The sequence below is a fragment of the Canis lupus genome, chromosome 36, assembly GCF_003254725.2.
Source record: "Canis lupus dingo isolate Sandy chromosome 36, ASM325472v2, whole genome shotgun sequence".
In the NCBI taxonomy this organism is placed as follows: domain Eukaryota; kingdom Metazoa; phylum Chordata; class Mammalia; order Carnivora; family Canidae; genus Canis; species Canis lupus.
Genome location: NC_064278.1, coordinates 5,412,667 through 5,436,794, shown reverse-complemented (window position 1 = coordinate 5,436,794; position 24,128 = coordinate 5,412,667). Strand labels below are relative to the sequence as shown.

At 32.9% G+C, this 24,128-nt stretch overlaps 1 protein-coding gene across 15 annotated transcripts in view; it reads left to right on the top strand.

The window, feature by feature from the left end:
- Positions 1-24,128, top strand: part of BAZ2B (bromodomain adjacent to zinc finger domain 2B) — a 293,071-nt gene that overhangs the window by 96,271 nt on the left and 172,672 nt on the right. For 2 of the 15 annotated variants that reach the window (XM_049106144.1, XM_035696621.2), the window contains exon 1: positions 20,224-20,588. The exons of 6 other annotated variants lie outside the window; for them this stretch is intronic. The gene's annotated coding sequence lies outside the window, so the exon portion shown is untranslated. Of the gene's footprint in view, positions 1-506; positions 595-20,214; positions 20,589-24,128 lie in introns of those variants that run through there. 7 more of the 15 variants (XM_049106141.1, XM_049106139.1, XM_035696610.2 and 4 more) reach the window with 6 other exon arrangements.

The following is a 24,128-nucleotide window of genomic DNA, read 5'->3' as shown; positions in this document are numbered from 1 at the left end:
TTGGTACGTTAAAAAATATAATATCCTCCTTTAAATAATCTTTGATAATTTTTTAATATATAAAGAGATGCTTTTTTTCTATTTTGCAAGGGACACAATTTTATTATAGTTTTAATTACATAAAACATACTTTTTTAAAAAAGATTTTATTTATTTATTTGAGAGAGTGCACATACAAGAGAGCACAAACTGGCAGAGGGGCAGAGGGAGAGGGAAAACAGATTCCCTGCTGAGCAGGGAGCTTAATCCCAGGACCCTGGGATCCCAATATAAGCCTAAGGCAGCCACTTAACCAAATGAACCACCCAGTCACCCAAGACATAGTTTATCAACTTCCAAGGCCAGGCATCTCTGCATAAGCACCTAAAGGCATTTTTTTAAACGTGGAATTTGCCATGCTAACATTTCTAATTGTACAGTTCAGTAATGTTAAATATATTCACATTGTGCAACCAGTTTCCAGAACTTTTTCATTTTGCAGAACTGAAACTCTATACCCATTAAACAAGTTTCCATTTCCCTTCTTCCTCCATTCCTTGGCTACCACCATTCTGCTTGCTGTTTTTGTGAATTTGACTACTCCAAATACCTAATGTAAGTGGGGTTATATGATATATTTTTTTGCTAAATTATCACTTTATGTCCTCATTGGCTCATTTCCCTACTAATACACATCATGCTTCTGTTCTTTAACAAAAGAAGGTTAAAAAAAAAAAAAAAGCATCAGAACCGTCATAGCAACTATATCAGTGTTCAGCTGGGTAATATAGGGATTGCATATCATAAGCACTCATCTGATTGTCACTTACTACCACACATGATATACATATGAGTTTTTCAGCCTATTCGTTTTTGCTTACTACATTATGTTATTTTATTATTATTTTATGTTGTCATATTACTTATTGTATTTATTCTATTGTTAATTGATTTTTGTTATTTTATTTTTATTATAAAAAGATATTTAAACATGCTATCACCTCATTTAAAAATACAAACAATTTGAAACAATTTCTGAAACTCCTTGAGAGGTTTCAACTTATTGTATTCAGTTAAGTTGTAAGCTCTTTGTGGACAAAACTGCTTTATTCACATATGTCTGTTCACAGTGTTAGAACTTAAACCCTCAGACTCGTTTATAGTAAGTACTTGTTGGATCCAGTATATATTTTTTTGGATCCAGTATATTTTTAATGTGTATGTGTAGTTATTTGTTCATGTGGTCAACAAATCTATATATGATTTTGCCTACACTGTGAGCCAGTTACTTTATATTAGTTGTTCTTTTCTACAGTGCTATTTAATATATGAAGCTTGGGGCCAAAGCATTGTCAAATCACTATAGCAGCAGTAACTCATTTATACCTTTGCTACAAAGGTATGATCAGCCTTTACTAAAGAATCTATTGGACAATTGCAATAATTCTTGGCTGCTTCTTACTATGAGTTTTACTTGGAGAGGTGGAAAAAGAATTGATTTATTTTAGTTAAATGTTAATAATGAAAACAGTGTTCATATCTTTGAAGAGAACTAGGTTCATTATTATCTGAAGTTATACTTGCATTTTTATAGGAATCACTCTATTCTTAACCCAGTTTTCTTTGTCTTATTTTAAGCATTGTATGGTGGTCATTTTTGCATACCGAATATTGGACTTATTAGGTAAATTAAAAGAAAGTTTATTTTTAGTCTCCATACTCTTCAAGTAAAATAAAGGTGTATTTTTAGAGAAGTCATTTTGGAAATCAAAGTCTGTGAGAACAAGGAAGTATTTTCCCAAAGAATAAAAATTTATCATATTCTAATATGTGCAGTACCTGCCAATTATATCTTCAGTTGACTATAATGGTAAGTTTTGAGAATTAAGAGTAATAAGCTCTGGGGTGCCGTGTCCAGCTCAATTGGAGGAGCATGGGACTCTGGATCCTGAGGTTGTGATTTCGAGTCCTACGTTGGGTGTAGAGATTACTTGAATAAATGAAACTTTAAAAAAAAAAAGGAATAATAAGCTTTAATAATGAGGTTTAGTTATTTACTTAATGGAAGAAATGAGTCAAGTTACTAAAAGTTAACTTCCCTCTTTTGTATATTTGTTAGATTTAACTGCTTTCCTGAAAAAATTAAAATTGTTAATTTTAAAATTAGTTTAGGCATTTTAGAATATGACTTAGATTGTAATTTAATGTTTAAAGAAAAACTTGTCTTCTTTTTTTTGTTTGACATGTCCTTTTAGGAACACACTTTGTAAATCCTCCATATATTTTGAATCATGACATCATAATAAATATAAAGTTTTTCTTAAAATTAAAAATAATCATTTGCAAAAATAACTATGAAATATGAATAAAATTTTTAATTGATTATGGCCTCTCTTGTTAAAGGAAACACTCTAAAAATATTTTCTCCTTTAACCAAATTTCAAATCCATTACATTTTCAGTTTATGCTTCAGTGTATTATCAAATATGAATTGATGTTAAGGAATGAATTTTTTGATATGTGGATTAGTCTACATCAAAAGGCAATTTTTTATTATTTCATGTATGTTCATTTTATCTCACTAATAAAGTTATTGTATGTTTAAACATGGAAACCGTATCTTCTTTTGCCTTTCCCTTAGTTCCTAATAATAGGTATTTAATGAATTAGCTAATGATTAATGCAGGATCAGAAATGGAGGGTTAATTCTGAAATTGCTTCTTCTGCCTTTAGTTTTGCAGCGGTTGTGTTTGAGATTGTACTTGTTAGGTAAAAATAACCATACGTATTATTTTTGGATGCAGTACTTTGTATTTCTTAACTTTCATATGTACAAAAATATTAAATCTTCTATCAGTCAGGATTAAGATTATTTCAAAAGATTGCTTGCCTCTACAAGTTCCAGTTCAGAAATTAAGATGCATGCTATGTATATAAAACTAAAAAGAATCTCAAAATCATGTTAAGTCTAGTACTTTCATTTTCCAAAACCAAACCTTAGAGCTACTGACTCTATGTTATACAGCCACTTCATGGCAGAGTCCAGCATTGGTGTTGAATTCCCAGTTCAGTGTTCTTTTTCTTTAAATTAGATGGCTTTATTTCTTTTTAATGTATTCTATTTTTTTCATGTTATTTTAGAAAGAGGATCACATTTCAAGCCTCTTTCTGTTAATAGTATCACCATTTCCCACATCAGTATATGAATCCTGGTATCATGTTGGGTCGCTCTCCTTCCTCTGGCTCTAGATCAAAACTTAAAAGTGTCTGTACTCTGGCTTCATTATCTTTTGCATCCTTTGCATCCTTTTGCCTTCTTTGTTTTCCTTTCATTCCCACCATCAACCTAGTAGATCACGTTTAGATGTTTCTCTAGTTTCTCGGTCTCTAGTATCATGTCTCCTCTTCTCACACATTGTGGACAACATTGCCACAGTAATTTATGAAGTCACGATTTCTTTTTCCACGCCTTTATTTATGCTATTCCTTTTGGGGGGAAGATTCTTTTTCTACCTCTGCGTATATATTCAAATGTTGAACTACCTTTAAGACCAAACCCAAAACTTGTTTCCTTTTTAATACAGGCCATATCTACCTGAATGAGGTGGCACTTAAAATCTAGGGTCAGTTAGTTTCTGTAATCATCAGACATCTAGACTCATGGTATCGTGTAATAAAGTGATACAGCAAGAAGAGACTTTAGATGTCACCTATTCTAGTCACCTCCCTTTATAGTTGAGTAAAAAATTTTCCTAGAGTTAAATTTAAATGGCTAACATAAGCATTTGGAGGGTTCAGAGTAGATATAATTAGACTTCAGTCTCCTAACCTGTAATCCAGAATTCCTTCCTGTGTAACAGTCTTCCTGCAACTATAAAGTGCCTTGTCTTTTTAGGTACTTTTTCATGAGTTCATGTGTAATTTTCTCTACTTGAGGCCAAGAATCTTGTTTTAAACCTTTTTGTAGTCCCCTTAATGTTTTGCATATAATAGGCCGTAACTGAATCTTTATTTTATGGAGAATTACTTTCAGATAAAATTAATATTTTAAATAAGGTTATTATTTCCATTTTTATGAATATTAATGACCAAGGATTATATTGCTTTTATTTAAAAATGGAAGTAGAGTTTTTCATAGTACTTGGAAGTTTGCATCTATTTCTGATATGTTTAACAAACAAAAAATTGTAGGAAAAAAACAAGATATAATTGAAAAATTCTCTGCCTCTCTTTTATTGCTAGGTAGATGGGTTTCACTTTTTATAATATTAAGAACATTGATTTAAGTACAAAACTAGAAATTTTATCAACATTTCTTCATTGCTTTAATGTTTCCAATTTCTAAGAAACTGTTTTATACGAAGTAATTTTCTAGCAAATTGTATTAAGGGTAATAAATATGTTGTTTTGTTGTCTTAGTTACTGAGCCATTACTGAACACTACGTAGTACAGTCTTTTCAGTTTTAAAGTTTTATGAATATATTTGATTTAATGCATGTAAGTAAAGCAACAAGAATTACAGCAGATATATATACTTTAAAATTCTTTTCAACTCAGCATAAATAAAATGGTACATTAGTGGGAAGCTTAAATACCTATCATGTGAATAAAGCATGGGCTTCATGCTTATAGTTGGGGATATATGTATCATTTGCTTTAGATGGCTTACAGAGGTGATATCAAGGTGAAAGCAGGCTTGCAGAATGGTTGGAAATCATTGATATTCTGACTTGGAGGCTGTAAATGGCTCAGTGGCAGATGGAGTCTTTGTCAAGGAAGAAAAATGGCAGCTTTGGAGCATCATAGATGTTTTGCTAGCAGCTCAGCACACAGGCTGTGACCTTCTAGTATTCGGGAGTCTTTCTTATGCTCTAATAAATTGTCCTCAGCTTTTATTCACCCAAAGTAGATAAACAGTACTTATCATATTTCAGTACAAATTGCGGTGTTTAATTATAGAGAGACATAAATATGTTTTATTATCTGGTTTTTAAAGAAGTAAGCTTTTAAGGAAACATGGATTTCTTGTATCAAAAATATTTCTCAGTTATTTTACAAGAGTGAAAACAATAGAGTTTAACTGGGAAAAATTAATTTTATAGAATCAGAGAATACTAAAGCTAGGAAGTATATTAGAAATCCTAGGCAAACTCTCATTTTACAGATTAAGCAACCGAGTCTCAGAGACTGTGATTTTAACCAAGGTAAACAAATTAGTTCCTGAAAAACACTAGGTAACTGTTAGATTATTTCTTGTTACACATATAAAATACATTTAGTTATAAAGGTAAAGGAAACTATTCTCTTTGAATAAAACTTAGAACACCACAACACATACCTACTTATAACAGCTGCATAAGGGTAGATAATTTTAGAGACTTTTATTTAATATTCAATTGCACATATTTTTATTGAAAAGAATTCAAGTTATTTTAGTCTGTTACCATTAGATTACAGTTTAGAAAAATTTTTGTTGAATGGAGAGTTTATGCCTGAGTTATAAAGTTATATATGCATGAACTTTCTTCTTAGTCCTTAATAAAAACATATTTAAATAATATTTTGTTTAAATCAGAACCAATTTAAGTATATATTTTGTGTTGACTTATTTGAGTATTTTTAAAAGTCTATTTATTTAGAAATGTTGCATTTCATATTAGAATATATTATATTAAATATTCAACTATTTGAAGGGTTTTATAGTGAGATATTTTGAAAAATTGTTGCATGTGTCTGTGAGAATTTCTTCTCGTTTTTAGTGGAATATGTCTCCATCATGAGAGTATATTTTCACATAGAGTATGTTCGGTTGACCAGCTGACTTCTGTTAAATAAGGTGTAACATGATTCAAATTGGAAGTGGAAGCATTACACACCTAAACCTACTAATGCATTTGACAATTGCTAAGGTTATAGGAAGGAATCCCTGTACATCACAGAAGAAAAGGATCCTTTGCTTTAGAGGGTCAAGGTTACTACATTCAGCGCTTCTAGTTGTAGTCTTTTTGTAAGCCAGTATCTAAAGAAACATAGTTCAAGAGAAATTTAACAGTAATTCCTGTGCATTTTCTAAAGATAAAATTATCCAGCAATTTTACAATTTTATCAATTTTATTGATTAGGAGAAAAATTTGAAAGGTTAGTGCTGAAACCTTCCAGAATCTTGGAGTAAGTTTTTGATTTTGTTTGTTTGTAAGTTTTATTTGGATAAAACTGGTCAGACCTTAATAGATAGAATATGGGCATGATAAATATTAATTGTTAACATCATAAAGGAGAATACTATTCCTTTAATGGTTATGTTGATATGTAGCTATTTCATCAATTACCTACTTTATTATTTTATTTATTACTATTTTTAAAATATTTTATTTATTCAAGAAAGAGAGCAAGCACGAGCAGTGGAGGGCGGCTGAGGGAGAAGGAGAAGCAGACTCCCCACTGAGTGCGAGGCCTGAGGTGGGGCTGGATCCCAGGAGCCTGAGATCATGACCAGAGCTGAAGGCAGACACTTAACCCACTGAGCCACCCAGGTGCCCCTACTATTACAATTTTTTAAAAATAACATGGGGCTTGAACTCACAACCTTGATATCGAGTCACATGCTCTACTGACTGAGCCAGGCAGGTGCCCCCCTTTATTTACCTGAATATGAAGTAAATAACATCAGATAGAAGTGATGGTTATTAAATTATTGAACAACTAATTGAGCTTAGTATATACAAGTTTTGTTCACTAACAAAACAGACTTTGCACTCATGGGGCTTACAGCCTGTGAGCAAAAGGGAGAATACTTAATAAATTGATATTTAATATGTTAGATGGCGGGACACCTGGATGGCTCAGTGTTTGCCTGCCTTTGGCTCAGGGCATGATCCTGGAATCCCAGAAGTCCCACATCAGGCTCCCTGCATGGAGCCTGCTTCTCCCTCTGCCTGTGTCTCTGCCTCTCTCTGTGTGTATTTCTCATGAAGAAATAAATAAAATCTTAATATGTTAGATGGCAATGAACACTGAAGAGAAATAAAGCAAATTAAGGGTTATGAGTGCAAGGGTTGTGGAATTAGTATTTGTTACAGAGTGGTCAGTGAAGGTCTGTTTAATAAAATGACATTTTAACAGAGAACTTAAGAAAATGGGAAGAGCAAGTCTTGTGTATATCTGAGTGAGGACTATCCCAAGGAAGGCAGTAAATGCAAAGACATTGAGGAAGACTATGCTTGGCATATTTGAAGAAAAATAAGGAAACCATGATGACTGAAGTGGTATGAGCAATGGAGAGTCGTAGTAAATGAAGTTGTAGAAATTCACATAAACTTACATTTAAGACTTAGTTCTTTTCTTTTAAGACAAGATTTAAAAAAAAAAAAATTATGTTCTAAGCTTAACCAAAGCCCACATTGTTGCTAAACTGGTAGTCCCCAAAGTAGTCTCATTAGAGCATTGGTTGCATGGAGTGAGTATTGCATGAAAAAAAAAAATCCCATGGTCAGATAAGTTTAGGAAATATAGGGTTAATGTTAAACAAAATGACAAAATTTGTTTAACAACAACTGTTGTGTGTATCTTTTAATGTGCTAATTAAGTTTTGTGAATCTCTAACTTGCTCGACTCTTCCTTGAAAGAGCCTCTTATGGGACTAGTGTTTTTCTTTACTGTGGTAAATACTGTGTTATCCAATACTATAGGTTAACTAAAGATTAATAAAAGGATTTTCTTCAAGTGCTATTTCATAGCTTCTCTATTCACTTTAAGCCAACACCTTTCCCTGCCTGCTTTTTCAGTTAAGACTACATGTCTTTTTTTTTCTTTAAATATTTCTCAAATCCATCCTTTCTTTTCTATTCATAATGCCTAAATCTTTATGTAGGTTTGCATCATGCCTTACTTGGGCTGTCACTGTAGCCTCCCAACTGGTGGCTCTGCCCCTAGTCTTGCTGTGTCCAAATTCATCATCCTCTCAGTGACAATTTAATTGACATCACAAATCTAACTAGATTATTCACCTACTTAAAATAATTTACTAGCTTCCCATCACAGAATAATTTTTTTTCACACAGAAGAAAATTTAATTTCATTTGCATGGCATGTGAAATGTTCCATAATCTGTCTCTTGCCTACACCCAAAATTTGTCCTAAATCTCCCCACACTTAGGACTTTCTAACTATAAGGCCATGTATATTTCCTTAAGCACACAGTAAGTATATATTCTTTTGCCTTTTTGTTCAGTCTATTATCTCTTCCTGGCACAACCTCCCTTCTGTGAGTAGCCTAATTTTTCTACTTTTAAAGGTTTAGAACAGATGTTATTTTCCCCAAGAATACTCTTTTTCCTCCTTCCACCTAATAATACTCTTAAGTTCTTCCTGGCTAAATCAGGTGCACTGATGTATAATTCTGTCCAAGCACTTAAAAGAATAAAATAAAAATCTGTGTTTTATCCACTCTCTCGATTCTATGCCTTGTATCTATCTTAGGTGCTTATACTTTAAGTGGATACCAAATAAATATTGAAATTAACTCTACTAAATAGTTGAAGACCTTCTGATAAATAGATTTATCAATTTCTCCTTTCTCTAGCTTAAAATTGGTTTGGATTGTAAAATTAAATATATAAAACTTTTAGAAGGAAACATAAGGGAAAATCTGTGGGACCAAACTTGAAAGAGTTCTTATACATGACACAAAAAGCATAATCCGTGAAAGAAAATATCAGTGCAGATCAGTAAATTGGGCTTTATAAAAATTAAAACCTTTCATTTTGCAAAAGACTCCATGAAGATGATGAAAATACAAGCTACCTAGTAGGAGAAAATATTTGAAAACCTTATATCTGACAAAGCACTTATATCTCGGGTAAAAAAAACTCTCAAACTAAAAAAATGCCAACAGTCCAATTAGAAAATGGGCAAGAGAGATGAAAGAACATTTCACCAAAGAGAATATATAGGGATGCCTGGGTGTCTCAGTGGTTGAGTATCTGCCTTCTGCTCAGGTTGTGATCATGGGGTCCTGAGATCGAGTCCCATCAGGCTCACCACGGGGAGCCTATTTTTCCTTCTGCATATGTCTCTGCCTCTCTCTGTATCTCTCATGAATAAATAAATAAAATCTTTTAAAAAAAGAGAGAGAATGTTTAAATATCAGTTGAGTATATGTAAAGATGTTCCATGTCACTAGCCATCAGGGAAATGCAAAAATGAGCTATTGCTACTCATGCATCAGAATACCCAAAATAAAAGATAATGACATATATCAAATGCTGGCAAGTATGTGGAGAAATGGGATTTTTATACTTTTCTTTTGGGAATATAAAATGGTACAACTACTCTGGGAAAGAGTTTGGCAGTTTCTCAAAAAAAAAACCCAAACTAAACATACCCTTTCTATATGACCAAACCCCACACTCCTGAGCATCCATCCTAGCAAAATGTACATATTTGTCCATAGCAGCTTTATTTGTAACAGCCAAATTTGGAAATAACCAAAATGTCTTGTAGTGGGTGAATGGCTAAATACAGGATGGTGTGACCTTTTTGTGCAATGCTACTCAGCAATAAAAAGGTTTCAGTTATTGATATATGTAACAGTTGGATAGATCTCAAGGGCATTAGGTTGAGGGAAAAAAGCCAATCTCAAAATTCACTATGATTTCATTTATTTAAAGACAAAAGTAGGGGATCCCTGGGTGGCTCAGTGGTTTAGTGCCTGCCTTTGGCCCAGGGCATGATCCTGGAGTCCCGGGATCAAGTCCCACATGGGGCTCCCAGCATGGAGCCTGCTTCTCCCTCTGCCTGTGTCTCTGCCTCTCTCTCTCTCTCTCTCTCTCTCTCTCTCTCTGTGTCTCTCTCATGAGCAAATAAATAAAATGATCTTAAAAAAAAAAAGACAAAATTATAGAGATCAAGAACAGATTAGTTGTTACCAGGTTTTAGGGATTGGGGAGGATAGGAGTTTGGGTGTGACTGTAAAGGAGTGGCATGAGAGAGATCTTTGTGGTGATAGAATAGCTCTGTATCTTGACTGCAGTGTTGCTTACATGAATCTACGCATATAAGATGATGGAACTGTATATATACATTGTAGTTAGTTTCCTGGTTTTGATACTTCACTACAGTTACATAAATTATAACCATTGGTAGAGACTGGGTAAGGAATAAATGAGACCTCACTGTACTGTTTTTGCAACCTTATATAATATATAGTTATTTCAAAATTAAAAGTTAAAAATATTCTGTTTCTTCTTTTACTTTTCCACCCATCTCTGAGAAAGCTTTACCTCACAACCTCATGTTCATTGCAGCAGCATTTACAATAGCCAAGACATGGAAATAACCCAACTGTCCATTAATTGATGAATGGGTAAAGAAAATATAGTATTTATATAAAATGGAATATTATCCAGACATAAAAAGAAGGCTAGCCTGCCATTTGTAACAACAGAGATAGACCCTGAGTGCATTGTGTTAAGTGAAATAAGTGAGACAGAAAAACCCATATCATATGATCTCATTTATATATGGAATCTAAAACAAAAGACAAGTAACAAAACCTCAACACACACACACACACACACACACACACACACACACACACAAATTGAATTTATAGATACAAAGCAAATTGGTATTTGCCAGAGGTGGGGGTGGGCAAAATGGGTGAAGGTGGTCAAAAGGTACAAACTTCCAGTTATAAAATAAATGTCCTAGTAAAAACAAAAATCTTTTTCACCTCCACATTAAACCTAAGAGTTTATTCATGTTTTTTTTTTTCACTTTTTTCCTTTTCTTTGTCCTCTAAAGACTTGTTTCATTGATATTCATAAGACGTATCCATCTTCTCCTTTCTTAACCGGTTTATTTAGGATTGTCTTGTTGTAAATAAAATTATAAATAGAAGTAAATAAACAAAACCTTTCCTTCCCTCAAGTTGTTGTGTTTATATATTAAAGATCTATATCTGTGTTAATATGTGTAGCTTTAGGTCATTTAACTACTGTGTGCTATTTTATTATGTAAACATTCCACAATCTTTTAATTTATTCATTTTCCAATGTTTCATTATAAAAATAGCAATGCAACTTACATTTTTGTATATGTCTCCTTACCCATATATATGAGAATTTTTCTGGGTTATATATGTAGAAGTGGAACTGCTGTGTTATAGATTATATACAGCTCTGATTTACTGTGTATTGCTTAATTTTTTCTATAGGATCATACCAGTTTATACCAGCAGTGCAAAAGAGATTTCCTACTCTACATTTTTGCCAGCCTTTGGGATTTCCTTAACTTTTGCCTTCCCACTCCCGCTATATAGAACTTGCTATAAAGTCCAAAAGATTTTACTTTTATAATATAATTTATTTCTTGCTCTACTTTGACCACCTAAAGTAAAGTAAAAAAAAAAAAAAAAAAAAGATTCTTCTGATCTTTCATATTCATCTTTGTATTTGATTCTACTGCCACAGCTTTATTAGTCACTTATGTCTTGGACTAAACTATTGCAACAGACTGAATTGAATATTGTAGTATCCCTATTGGAACTCTTTTCTGCTCCAGTCCATCCTACGAGGCCAATATTTCTTTCTTTTCTTTTCTTTTAAAGATTTTTATTTTTAAGTAATGTCTATGCCCAGTGTGGTGCTTGAACTCACAACCTTGAGATCATGAGTCACATGCTCCACCAACTGAGCCAGCCAGGTACCCTGTTAGATCAGTATTTCTAATGCAGGTAGTTTACCATCATTCACAGTGTTATATTTGAATACTTAATATGGTATTTATTGTTGTCTTCAATATGGTCCTAAATACCTTTTCAGCCATATCTTCTACTATTTTCTTCTTCTTTTTTTTTAAGATTTTATTTATCTCTTCATGAGAGACACACACAGAGAGAGAGGCAGAGATATAGAGGGAGAAGCAGCCTCCCTGAAGGGAACCTGATGTGGGACTTGATCCTGGGACTCTGGGATCACTCCCTGAGCTAAACGCAGATGCTCAACTCCTGAGCCACCCAGGCATCCCTATCTTCCGCTATCTTCTACATATGCTTTTTATACTAGCCACACTAGATTACATTCATTTATTTATTGATTCATTCATTCAAAAAGGTATTTAATGTTCTTACAATGTTGTACATGTGTGTTTACACTTCGGTTCTGTAGGTTGTACTGCTGTAAAATGAACAACTCATGATTTTTGTTATAGAGCTTGCAAGTTGCCTCAAGCTATTCTTCAAATATACGCAGTGCTCTTCATCTTCTGCTTTTCAGTATATGTCTGCCCTCCACTTACGATGCCATTTTCTCCAGTTCCTCCACTTCACCATCTTTGTCTTTCAAAATACTACACACTTTCAAAGTCTGCTTTAGATGTCACCCTTCATGAAGCCTTTTCTAAAGTCCTCAGTTAATTATGCTTCCATAGGGATGCCTGGGTGGCTCAGTGGTTGAACATCTGTGGTCCCAGAGTGCTGAGATCAAGTCCCACATCAGGCTCCCGTGAAGAGCCTGCTTCTCCTTCTGCCCATGCCTCTGCGTCTCTCTGTGTCTCTCATGAATAAATAAATAAAATCTTTAAAAATAGTATTTATTACTATTCTGCTTCCATAGCTATAGTGCTTTTATGGCACTTTATATTCCATATCTGTCTTCGCCCTCCTGGGGTGATAAGTAGAATGGTTTGTCCATTCATCTATTAATGCCCTTGTGGAACTTACCATTATGTCTTGTGTATGGTAGGCATACTATTAACTAAAAAAAATTAAAGATCACCTGTGAATTAAATGTAGCTTCAGGGCAGCCCAGGTTTAGCTCAGTGGTTTAGCGCTGCCTTCAGCCCAGGCCCTGATCCGGGAGACCTGGAATCGAGTCCCACGTCAGGCTCTCTGCATAGAGCCTGCTTCTCCCTCTGCCTGTGTCTCTGCCTCTCTCTGTGTGTGTCTCTCATGAATGAATGAATGAATCAATCAATCAATCAATCAATCAATCTTTAAAAAAAAATATAGCTTCATGGGGATCCCTGGGTGGCCCACCAGTGTAGCACTGCCTTCCGCCCAGGGTGTTATCTTGGAGACCTGGGATCAAGTCCCATGTCAGGCTCCTACATGGAGTCTGCTTCTCCCTCTGCCTGTGTGTGTGTGTCTCTCTCTCTCTCTCTCTCTCTCTCTCTGTCTCTCATGGATGAATAAATAAAATCTTTAAAAATAATTTAAAAATAAATGTAGCTTCACCAATTAGAACAATTTGGAGAAAGATCAATTTTAGTGAGAAAAAAATGCTTAATTTATGTAATTTTATTAATTTAAAACACCAGAGAATAAATTAAACAGTAGGTCTCTATATAGTGATCCTTAGACTGACTTTGATGAATGGCAAACTTTATATTTTCAGTTTGTTTTTAGACTCTTACATACTTTCCTTAAATCAGAGTTTTTCAAACTATATTCTGAGGTAGTTCTGTTGAGATGCCTTGGCTACTGCTGGGTGCCTCCTCTGCCACAAAGAGCTGGCCTTCATTTATTTTTTACTATACTGGGCTTCCTAACAAGATTCTATTTAAGAAAGAATCCTTGGGCTTAAAAACTTAAAATAATTTCTAGGAAGTGTAAATACTTCCATTTTATCCATTTATTTAATACTTTCCAGATCTCACAAAAAAGATTATTCCTACACCCTTATTCTTTTATCACCACAATTTTAAATCAGGAGTCTATGTGAATATGAGACTTCAAGTAATTAAGCAAATGGTTTTTGAGTATGACAAGTAAATTGTTGATTCTTTGAATATTCTGCATTTTAATTGTTAGAATATCAGAAGTCACTGGAATTGGTACACAAATTTTTAGGTAGGCTGAAGAATTTTCTAGAATGATCTAGACCTTTTTAAATTTTTATGATACAAAAGATTCTGATTCAGTAGGTTTGGGCTGGAGCTTGAGAGTCTTTATTTTTAAGAAGCAACTGCGATGTTGGTGGTCTGTGGACCACACCTGAGTTGCAAGGAGCTAGATGACCTTCCAAAGCCCATCACTGCATTTTTAAATTACATCCTTTGCCTAATGAAAGTAGGTTTTCAGTATTGCCATAGACATTTGCTTAAACTGGCTTTTTTTCTCTACAATCTGATTTATATTTTGACACTTTAATAGAAATTTCTTGGCTTTTTAGGGAAATACCTTGTATATGAATTAATTATTGTTCTGCAATCAGGTGATTCTTTGCTTAAAATTGTCCTTCACAGTTTTTAAAATAGTCTGGAAAACTATTTGACTGTCAGTGGCAACTTTCAGAGAGTTTTTAAATAAGAATCATTTAGGGACACCTGGGTGGCTCAGCAGTTGAGCGTCCACCTTTGGCTCAGGGCGTGATCTGGAGTCCCAGATCAGGCTCCTTGCGTGGAGCCTGCTTCTCCCTCTGCCTATGTCTCTGCCTCTCTCTCTCTCTCTCTCTCTGTGTGTGTCTCTCATGAATAAATAAATAAAATATTTAAAAAATAATAATAAGGAACATTTGGCTTATGTTTTTAATATAACTGAAATACTTATTGACTTTTATTTTGCAGGATATTGTTTGAGGTTGCATATTAAGGTATTATAAAAATAGAAACCTTAATTTCATTTGACTACGGCTGTTTTAGTGTGTATAAGTATTGCTATTTTTAAAAGTTGTTATTATCATGAATTAGTAGCAATTATATACCACAGCAGGTTAGGCTGTTAATTTTATCTGTACCACACATGAATTGAAAACCTAATTGTGTAAACAGTCAACCAATAGGATGGATAGTCATTTAGTTAAATAGCTTATACTCAAAGAGATATAAATCAGTCTTGAAGTACATTAATGCTTTTTTTTAAAGGTATATAATATCAAGTACTTTCATAGTCTTTTGGGCTTTTATAGAAAATTATAATAATTAAATCATAAATTAAAATTAATAAATTTTAAAGAAAATTGTCAGAATTATTCACTTTTGATAAGTGGAAATAGGTGATTAATTTTTTAGACCAGGATAGCAGAACATTTTGGGGGGAAAATTATGATTTTAATCTAAAAGCATTATAATAATTTGCAAGTTGATAATTATATCAGCCTTACATTATTTCACTTAATAACTGTCCGTAGTAGAAATTGCTGGAGGATTTATATTATCACAAAAGTGACTTTAAGATATATTATTTTTAAGTTTCTTATTAAGTAAGCAAGCACTATTAACAAAAATGACCTTAAAATATATAAATTTTAAAAATTTCTTAAGTAAGCACTAATATTGCTATAAAAGTTGTCGTCTAGAATTTATGTCAAATGTTGATAAAAGTTTTTGTAGACCTGATCCAAATATTTTGTATGGAAATAAGCCTCCTTTGTTTCTTCTGGTAGCATCCATTGATTTTGTTTTTCCAGAGGTACATTAATAGTGCTGATAGAAGCAGAACAATTGGAATTTACATTAAAAATAAATGTGATGAAAAAAAAAGCATTACAGTATAATATTATAGTCTTGATTTTGCTTTACCAAAGTTCCGAAACCTAAAGGACAAAAATACTGACAAGGTCAAGAAAAAAATGAAAGAAAGAACAAACGATGCAAAAAGAAAATGACACTGAGGTCTTGGTTTAATACATATGTATTCCAGGTTGATGGTTGATTTCATTAGCAAATCTCATTGTTATGCAATGTCTGTTCTTCTGCAGCAAAATGAATATTGTATTCTCACAGGCACTGTGTGTATCTATTCTGTTGCAATAAATGAAAATATATATATTTGTAGCTTCCTTTGGTTTACTCTTTCCAGTTTGCTTTTTAGAAAAAGAAAGAAAATTGAATTACATTCTTTCTTTTGTTGTTAAATTTGTTCTAAAGCTTTTCAATTTATGTGATAGATATGTTTCCTACTTTTGTTCTTTAAGGTAAACAATTATAAGGTGGTTAATAATGTAACCATTTTAATTATCCTATAACTTTTAAAATGACTAGAATATAATCTTGATTGATTTAAGGTGCTAATTAACATGAGTTTCTTAAGCATATGCTTTCTCACCTTTTTAAATTTTGGGAGTGCTTTTTCTTATTGCAAGAAAAATGTTAAGCAAGTGTACATATTATGACAAATGTAAATACTGCTACCATTTGCAATAGCAAAAATTGTACATTGAGATTACTTAGATTGAGTTTTCTTAAAATAGGAAATTCAGAAATAACAAATTTTGGTGGCTACACATTGGAAAAATTCATTTAACAAGGGATTAGGCTTCATGACTGTTTGGGTGATATATATAAATTCAAATATGGATCAAACTATATTGGACATAGCTGATATAATTTTGGTCATTTTGAGGTCTGACAATTCTATAAAATCTGTTTGGTTTTTGGTAGTGTTCTCAAATGTTGTTCTTACAATTAAATTCTTTTGACCATCTTGAAAGTAGAAAAGCCTAAGGTTTGATTTAATATGGGTTGATTCCATACACCATTTAGAAATTACCTATATGGGGGGCGCCTGTGTGACTCAGTCAGTTAGGCATCCAGCTCTGGATTTCAGCTCAGGTCATGATCTCAGGGTTGAGATTGAGCCCCACATTGAGCCCTGTGCTGGGCATGGAACCTGCTTAAGATTTTCTCTCTCCCTCTCCCTCTGCCCCTCTGCAACCTCCCCTCCATCCCTACCCCCAACCCGATCCTGCCAAAAAAATTACCTATATGGTAAAAATTGGCAACTGGCTCACTTGATGCAATCCTACTAAATATCCTGATCATGGTAAACAAACATGAGCTGTAATAAATATGTACAGTTTATTAATGAATAAATTAATGTGTACTTATGGTGTTTGCATTTTATGATTCATAGTGAGTGATATAAAATCAGGTATTTCAAAATCTAGCAAGGTGGATCCCTAAAATAATTAGAGAATAATATAGAGCTAAATCAGGTGGAGAAAGGTTTTATGGCCCCAAATAGGCTCTGAGAAAGGACCATGCTGAATAAGATCTAAACTGATAATGACATGGAGAAGCAATGGGAAACAGAACATAAACCTGACATCTTTGGGAGACAGAGAAGTGACCAACCCAGCTATAATGGATGATGTGATTCGCACCATACGTAAAAATTTGCCGTACATGAAAATTGGGTTGTAGCATTGTTAAATTTTAGCAGTAGTATTCAGGCCACATATATATGGTATCTAGAGATGCTACCATTGCTAGCCTTATTTTTCTTGTAAAATGAGAGGAGAGGTATTCTGTTTATATTTATTTTACAACTGTCTTTTCCCCTTACCAATAATATAGAAAGCAAATGCTGTAAAAGCATGCAAAGATTCATGCTCTAAAATGAATGAATGCTCTAGAAACCCTAAGTCAGATTTCTTTACCATAGTTAGAAATACCAAACTGAAGAGGAATAAAAGTCATCATAGATTGGGTTTTCAGGCTGTTGGATCGAGCAGGGTTATAGAAAGTCACTAACAAAGAGAGGAACTGTTTTAAGTAAAAAAGAGAAGTTCCCTTTTAAGTGTCTAGACTTACCTAACTACCAGTGTCTTCTCTTTCATCTGATGTGGAACCACAGTTATAGTTTGCATGCCCATTTTTACGTACTCATCCAGCAGAAAAACCAATATTTAGAAAATGAAGTATGAATTTGCAGTATGAAAGTGGACTGTGAATCTAACAAAAAATCCTGGGGATTGTTAGTATTTGTTTAAAAACCCAGATTAGATAAATTATCGAAGCTTTCTTAGCAAGATGGCTTATTTTCTGGGTAAATTTCCTTTAGTTATGACCTCAGCTTCCACTGAGGAAATGTTAAAAGAAACTTTCATGTAAAATTCGTTATTTAATTTCTGCAAAGAAGCTGTTGAAAAAAATTATTGTATTGTCCAGTGATACATTATTTGAAAAATATAAAAGAAATATCTCTCAATTCTGAGTATTAGGAAAAGCTCTGGTGCTGGTTTGTAAGATGTCTTATGGAGAATTAAAAATTTTGTAATTTGGTCGTTTCCCACTTGACTTTTATTGCTGGGAAGTTCAGAGCTGAACCCCCTACATATTAGAATCATCTTGTGGAAGGCCTTATTATAGGTGTTTCTGTTTCTTGCTTCCTCTTTATTTTCTCTTTATGCATATTAATTTATATTTTGAAAGCATGTGTTCTACTATTCATATTTCTCTAAGTCACATTGAATTATTTTGGAATAAAAAGGCTATAAATAACCATGTAAAGCTTACTTATTGCTAGCAGAAGACAAGCAATAAAAGCAGGAACCTTCCTTCCTCCTTGTGTCCCCTCCCCTGCCCCCTCTCTTCTTTTTGTATGAATTTCTTAAGTCATGGATGACTAATCTCTGTGGTTTCTTAGACTTGCCAGGGAGTGGGGGAGTCCTTTCTGAAGCTTTTTGCCCATTTGCTCGTATAGTTACTTTATTGTGCTAGGTGTGCCCTACACACGAGTGCCTGACTTAAGAGAATAAGTAGGGCTGAAATACATCCCTAGAGGAGGAAAACGTGCCTTTTTCACATATGTCAGCTCAGAGGGGGTCTTTTTCTAACTCACAGGGTATCATATATATTTCCTTGGTTTTTGTCCCAGCCCTTTCAGCTGAATTATAAACTCTTAATACCAAACCTTGCTGATTGTTGAAAAAGCCACCATGAATGAAACAGAATTTCAGATTTATTTTATCATTATCCTCTAACTCTGATATGTTATAGGAAACTAAGATAGTCTTGAATCTTTGAAATAACAAATAATAATTTTCTAATTTAAAATTTAGTTTTGTTTTGGTATATGAATTACAGTCAAAGCTACATATTTAGCAGGAATTATATCTTAAATTTTCTATAAAAGAAATATTAGGGCTTTGTTTTGCATTACAGACAACTGTAGAATATTTTAATTATTTCATTTGACCAAGAAATGCAGCTGGAACTGAACTGGACCTGGAACTATAACTCTGTAGTCATAGTTTTTTAAAAATTTGCTATTTCATGTCATTGTAGTAAAGGTGGTGATTAGTGAGTTGTGTTAATATTTAATATTGAATACACACTCCTTTCAAACGACACATATTGTTTGTAATGAGACATTTTCTGAGATTCTTTTCTCTTGTCACTAGAGTTTTCTCTACTTGGGTGTTCTTTTTGTTATTAATTTTATTGTCACTTTGTTGTGTTTTCTCTTTTAGTACAATAGAATTTTATTTCACAGAGTAAATAAGATTTAAGTAATGTAACATAACGCCTTGATTATGTTGTAAAAAGGCCATTAAAAGTTCTTTGCGTTAAAATTAAAGCATTCTGTGTTTCTAATAAGACATAGATACATGGCCTTAGTATATATAGAATTAAGATAAATGCAGTTTTGTAGATTAAGATTTAAAAATCTTAAATATTTTTAAAGTAGTGAATTAGTTTATCATTTTGACAGAGTATATGTGTTTGCTTTATACCCTTGTTTTATACCCTTAACTTAAACACTCATTCATTTATACTAGAACTTTCAGAGAAGGAAAAAAACCCAGCAATTTGGGGGAAAAAAAAAAACTAAGGACAAGAAAACTTAGTCTTCAAACTAACAATATATTTTTAAAGATGCTCACAAGTAAATATTGTTCAGTTTTGTTTTCTTTTGAAATATGAATTTTAAAGGATCCTGGGAAGAGCTTCAAGTTTTATAAACTTTTTGATTCATATAATTGAGGTTTTTTTTTTCAAACACTGCCACATAAATTATAAAGCAATATTTTTGCAGGAGCTTGCCCTGATAAAAATAGGCTTATGCTTTGAATAAAATTTAATTTTGGCTTTTAATTATAACTCAGAAACTTCTTTTATCTACTTTCATGAAGCAGTTGAAATTTAAACACTTTTCCTTATATTTAGCAGATTTTTTGAACAGTTATTCTTAGTTTAGTTTTTTTTTTATACCTTATTAGCATTGCCTCGTTTCTTTACAATTTACTTGCCAGAAGTAATTTTTAAAACCTACTTAAACAGATTCGTTTTTCAAGCATTCCTTATTATAAACTGTGTGCCTATGCCTGTCAGGAATAAACCCTCCTTAAAAAAGGGAAGAAAGACTGAACTCTTTATTGTCTGTTTTGACGGTAATAAAATGAAGAAAAGAACGATTACTTAGACATCAACCTCACCTGGCTTAGTTTTGTCACGTGAGCATTCACGTTTACTGGTGATCTAAGTGCTCCACCTGCCTTTCAGTTTGTTTACCAGGAAATCAAGATGTGTAAACTGCAGGAAGTACTATTTGACCCTCTCCGACAGTATCTCATTACAATAATTGCTAATCTCTGAATAAGACAGCCATGTTTTGTGAGTAACTGAGAGAGAGAGGTTGTGTTAGGTAGATTTTAGGTGTTTCAACAAACAGAGCATTGTAAATGCTTACTTGGATTATGTTTTCATGATAGCTTTTGATAAAAGACATGTGGTGACCTTTGGGGTCAGCAAAGCTAGGACACAATAGTAGGTATTCTTTCATTCCTTTTAACTGAAAAATATCACGGCTTGTTGTTTTGGAGTGCTGTCACTGCTCTGAATCGAAAGGATAATGGCTACTTCCTGATTAAACCCACTCTCCACAGTAAGCTGTTAATGTTATACTGTGTGTGTTTTTCTCTTGTAAATGCAATAGTATTTGATGTTTTCTTTACTTTTTATCTTTGTCTTTTCATAGATATATCTATATAAATATATCCTGAAGTTTAAGTTTACAATTAGAGTAGAAACTACTGGTTTAAGTTTGGAAAATTTCTTTTAATGAAAAGTATTTCTTTTGGTAGCAACCATCTCATATACTCATTGTAGATTTTTGGTTGAAGAAATTGGCTTTTAAAAAAGACATTGAAATGATAAATTATATTGAACTGTCACTTTCTTGGCTAAGGAAAATGTTTAAAATAACATGTGGTAAATCAGATTAATGTTTTCAGGGAATATTTGACTAAAGTAATTTTATTTTTGTTTCGTAAATTTCACAAATCTATTTACGTTTATCATACTTATTGTTGATAATTGTTTTAATTATTAAATTAAGTTATTGTTCTTAAATTAGTTAAGAAATCCTTGTGATGTAAAAACAGTATTAAGTACTTGGAATATAAGAAGAGAATAATGAGCTGCTTAGTTTTAATCCTAAAGCTGGCAGTCACTCCATCTGTGGTCTTGGGACAATCATTTAAACTGCTTACCTCAGTTTTCTTGTCTGCTGTCCATGTGAGTGTTAAGTAAAATGTGTATGTTTGTTTATTTCTTTATATTAGTACAAACTGTAAAGAAAATTAGTTTTTACAAGTATTTTATAAAATGGAGAACTGACTCCAGAGATAGAGTAGGAAAACATTTAGGAGTCACAGTAGGCAGGGAAATAATATTTTTCTGTTATAAAACAATAGAAAAATTATTTTTATTATAAAATAAGAGAAAATAGGGTTTAAAATAAACATCATACAATTGGCCTTTTAATTTGGACAGAATTGTTAGTTTTGCTCAGTTGAAAATATAACATTACCAAAATATTATTGTTGGATACATGACTGAAATGAAAAGTGAAAAGCTTGGAGGTGATTAGTAAAGTGTCATAAATGTACTTAAATCTTTTTCTCAAAAGTCTTACTTCTGGAAATGAAATTATTCAGAGCAGAGAGAAGAATGTGTGTATATTTTAAAGGCCTATAAGTGTAGTTCATCTAAATAGTAAGATACTTGATTTTTAAACTCTAGAATTAGGTACCCTGGCCATATAAAAGAAAATATATTATTAAATTATTAAACATAGAAAGCAATTGCCAAAGATAGTTATAGAACCTAACATCCAGAAATATTTTAAAATATTCTGAAATAATAAAAATATAATACTTTTATTGAGAGAATTAAGAAACTGTTTTGCAAAATGCTTCACAAAGTTATTTTAGATAAATAATTTTTAATATAAATCATTGGTGCTTTTTAGGATATTCTAAAGATTATGTTTAGTGAATATTTTAGTTTAGTCAAGTTATTGAAGTAGGACTTAAAGTAGTAGTTCTATTTAATTTGTAATAACAAGTAATAGATGTCAGTTATTGACTGCATAATATATATATCAATCACTGGGCTGATTTTCTTGTAGGAGATACAGACTTTTACCTTTACCCTTTTAGAGTTCCTTGTGGCTGGGCCTGAAAATTAAATAGACTTTTAAGGTAGATCAACATGAGAAAAGCATACAGATTTACTTAATAAAAGTTTTGCGTGACATGGAAGTCTGCATAAGGAATGAAGATCCAAAGAAATGGCAAAACCTATTTGTTTTATATTAAGTTGAATAAAGAGAGACAGTTATGGAAAAGTGACAAATTATGTACAGAGGCTAAAGGGAGAGAATTATTTTTAACAGTCTGTGTAGAATTATCACAGTTTCAATTTTTGTCCTTGATGATAAGAATGTTACTTTCCTTCTGGTATAGAAGGACATCTTTCATAGAGGAATTACATTTTTTGCTTTTAAGAAAAAGAAGGAAGATCAGAATGTTTTTTCCTTATATTTGCTATTTTTCAAAGGCCTTTAACTCAAAATAGTCAATATGCTAGAGTGGCACGTTCTGAATTTTTTCACTATTACCTGCTTTTTATATTCATGGGAATCATATGAGATTGAGATATCATCACTACTCCACTTTTTACTAATAAGGAAATAGTTGTAGGAAATTTAAATAATTTCAACAGTGTTTTATAAGTGCCAGACCCAGACCAAAAACACAGAATCCAGAACTCAGTCTTCAGTGTTATGCCTTTAAGCATTGTGTTTATATTTTGGAGATAATAAAGGTGCTTACATCTTGATTTAGATAGGTTTATTTTTTTCATCAATAAATTAAATAATGCAGAGTACTTACTAAGTGTCAGGCACTCTAAGGAAGTGCCAGCACTACTAAAAGAAAGTAAAATAAAACTCCTGTGTTTCAAGAAATTTAAAGTAGTTTAGTTGAAAAGACAGAAAATTTTTCTAACAGCTATTACAGTACCCTGTGATACTGATATAATAGTGGCCAGAGCAGGATGCTAAAGGCAACACAGGAAGTGCCTAATGTATTCTTTGATTCACATATTTTATTTGCATTTTTTGGTGCTATTCTAGGTGCATGAGATGTATCAGTAAATAAAACTTCCAAAGTTCTCTGCTTTTGTGGAATGTATAATGGGGGTGGAGATAAACAATAAACATGATAAATGAAGTACATAGCACATTTGAAGTTGTCAAGTTTAATGGAGGATAGAAAAAGTAGAGCAGAATAGGAAGGCTGTGGTGATGATGGGTTGCAGAGGTTGAAGAAGGATTTATAAAGAAGGTGATAATTGAGCAAGGACCAAGGAATTGGTTAGCTCTGTGGAAATCTTTGGGAAGAGCCTTCCGAACAAAGGGCTTGAGGCAGTAACATGCCTGGTATGTTCAAAGTAATGAACAGAGAGACCAGTGTGATTGGAGCAGAGTGAGGGAGAAGGAGAGTAAAGGAAGTATTGACAGAGGTAATGGGTGGAAGGGTTAGATCATACAAGGCTTTACAGACCCTAGAATGACTTCAAGGAGCGAGCCATTGCAGGGCTATCAGTAAATCTGGCTTATACTTTTGAAGGATCATTCCAGTTGCTGTGTTGAGATTAGACTATATAGGGAGGCACTGTCCACTAGTTAAAAATCTCATAGCGTAATCTAAGTGACTGAAGTTTGATAGAAGTCAAATTCTGGATTTTTTTTTTTTTTAATTCTGGATGTTTTTAAGGTACAACCAAAAAGGCTTTTGATGGATTGTATCTGGGATATGAGAAAAAGAGAAGACAAAACGACTCTAAGATTTGGCTGAGAAACTGGGAAAGATGGTTTTGCCATCAGCTCTGAGATGGGAAAGGTATTTAGATGGAGCAACTTTGGGACAGAGATGAGCAATCAGGACTTTCGTTTTGGATGTGGTAGATTTTTAAGTGTCTAGTAGATGTACAAGTAGAGATTAAAGAAGGCTTCCCAGAGGAGATGCCATCTAAATTGAGGCTAAAGAATGAATTGGTCAAACAGATGCCTTATAATGAGATTAAAAAACATCCTTTATACACTTACATGAATCTTGGCATTTTCTACTTTACATAT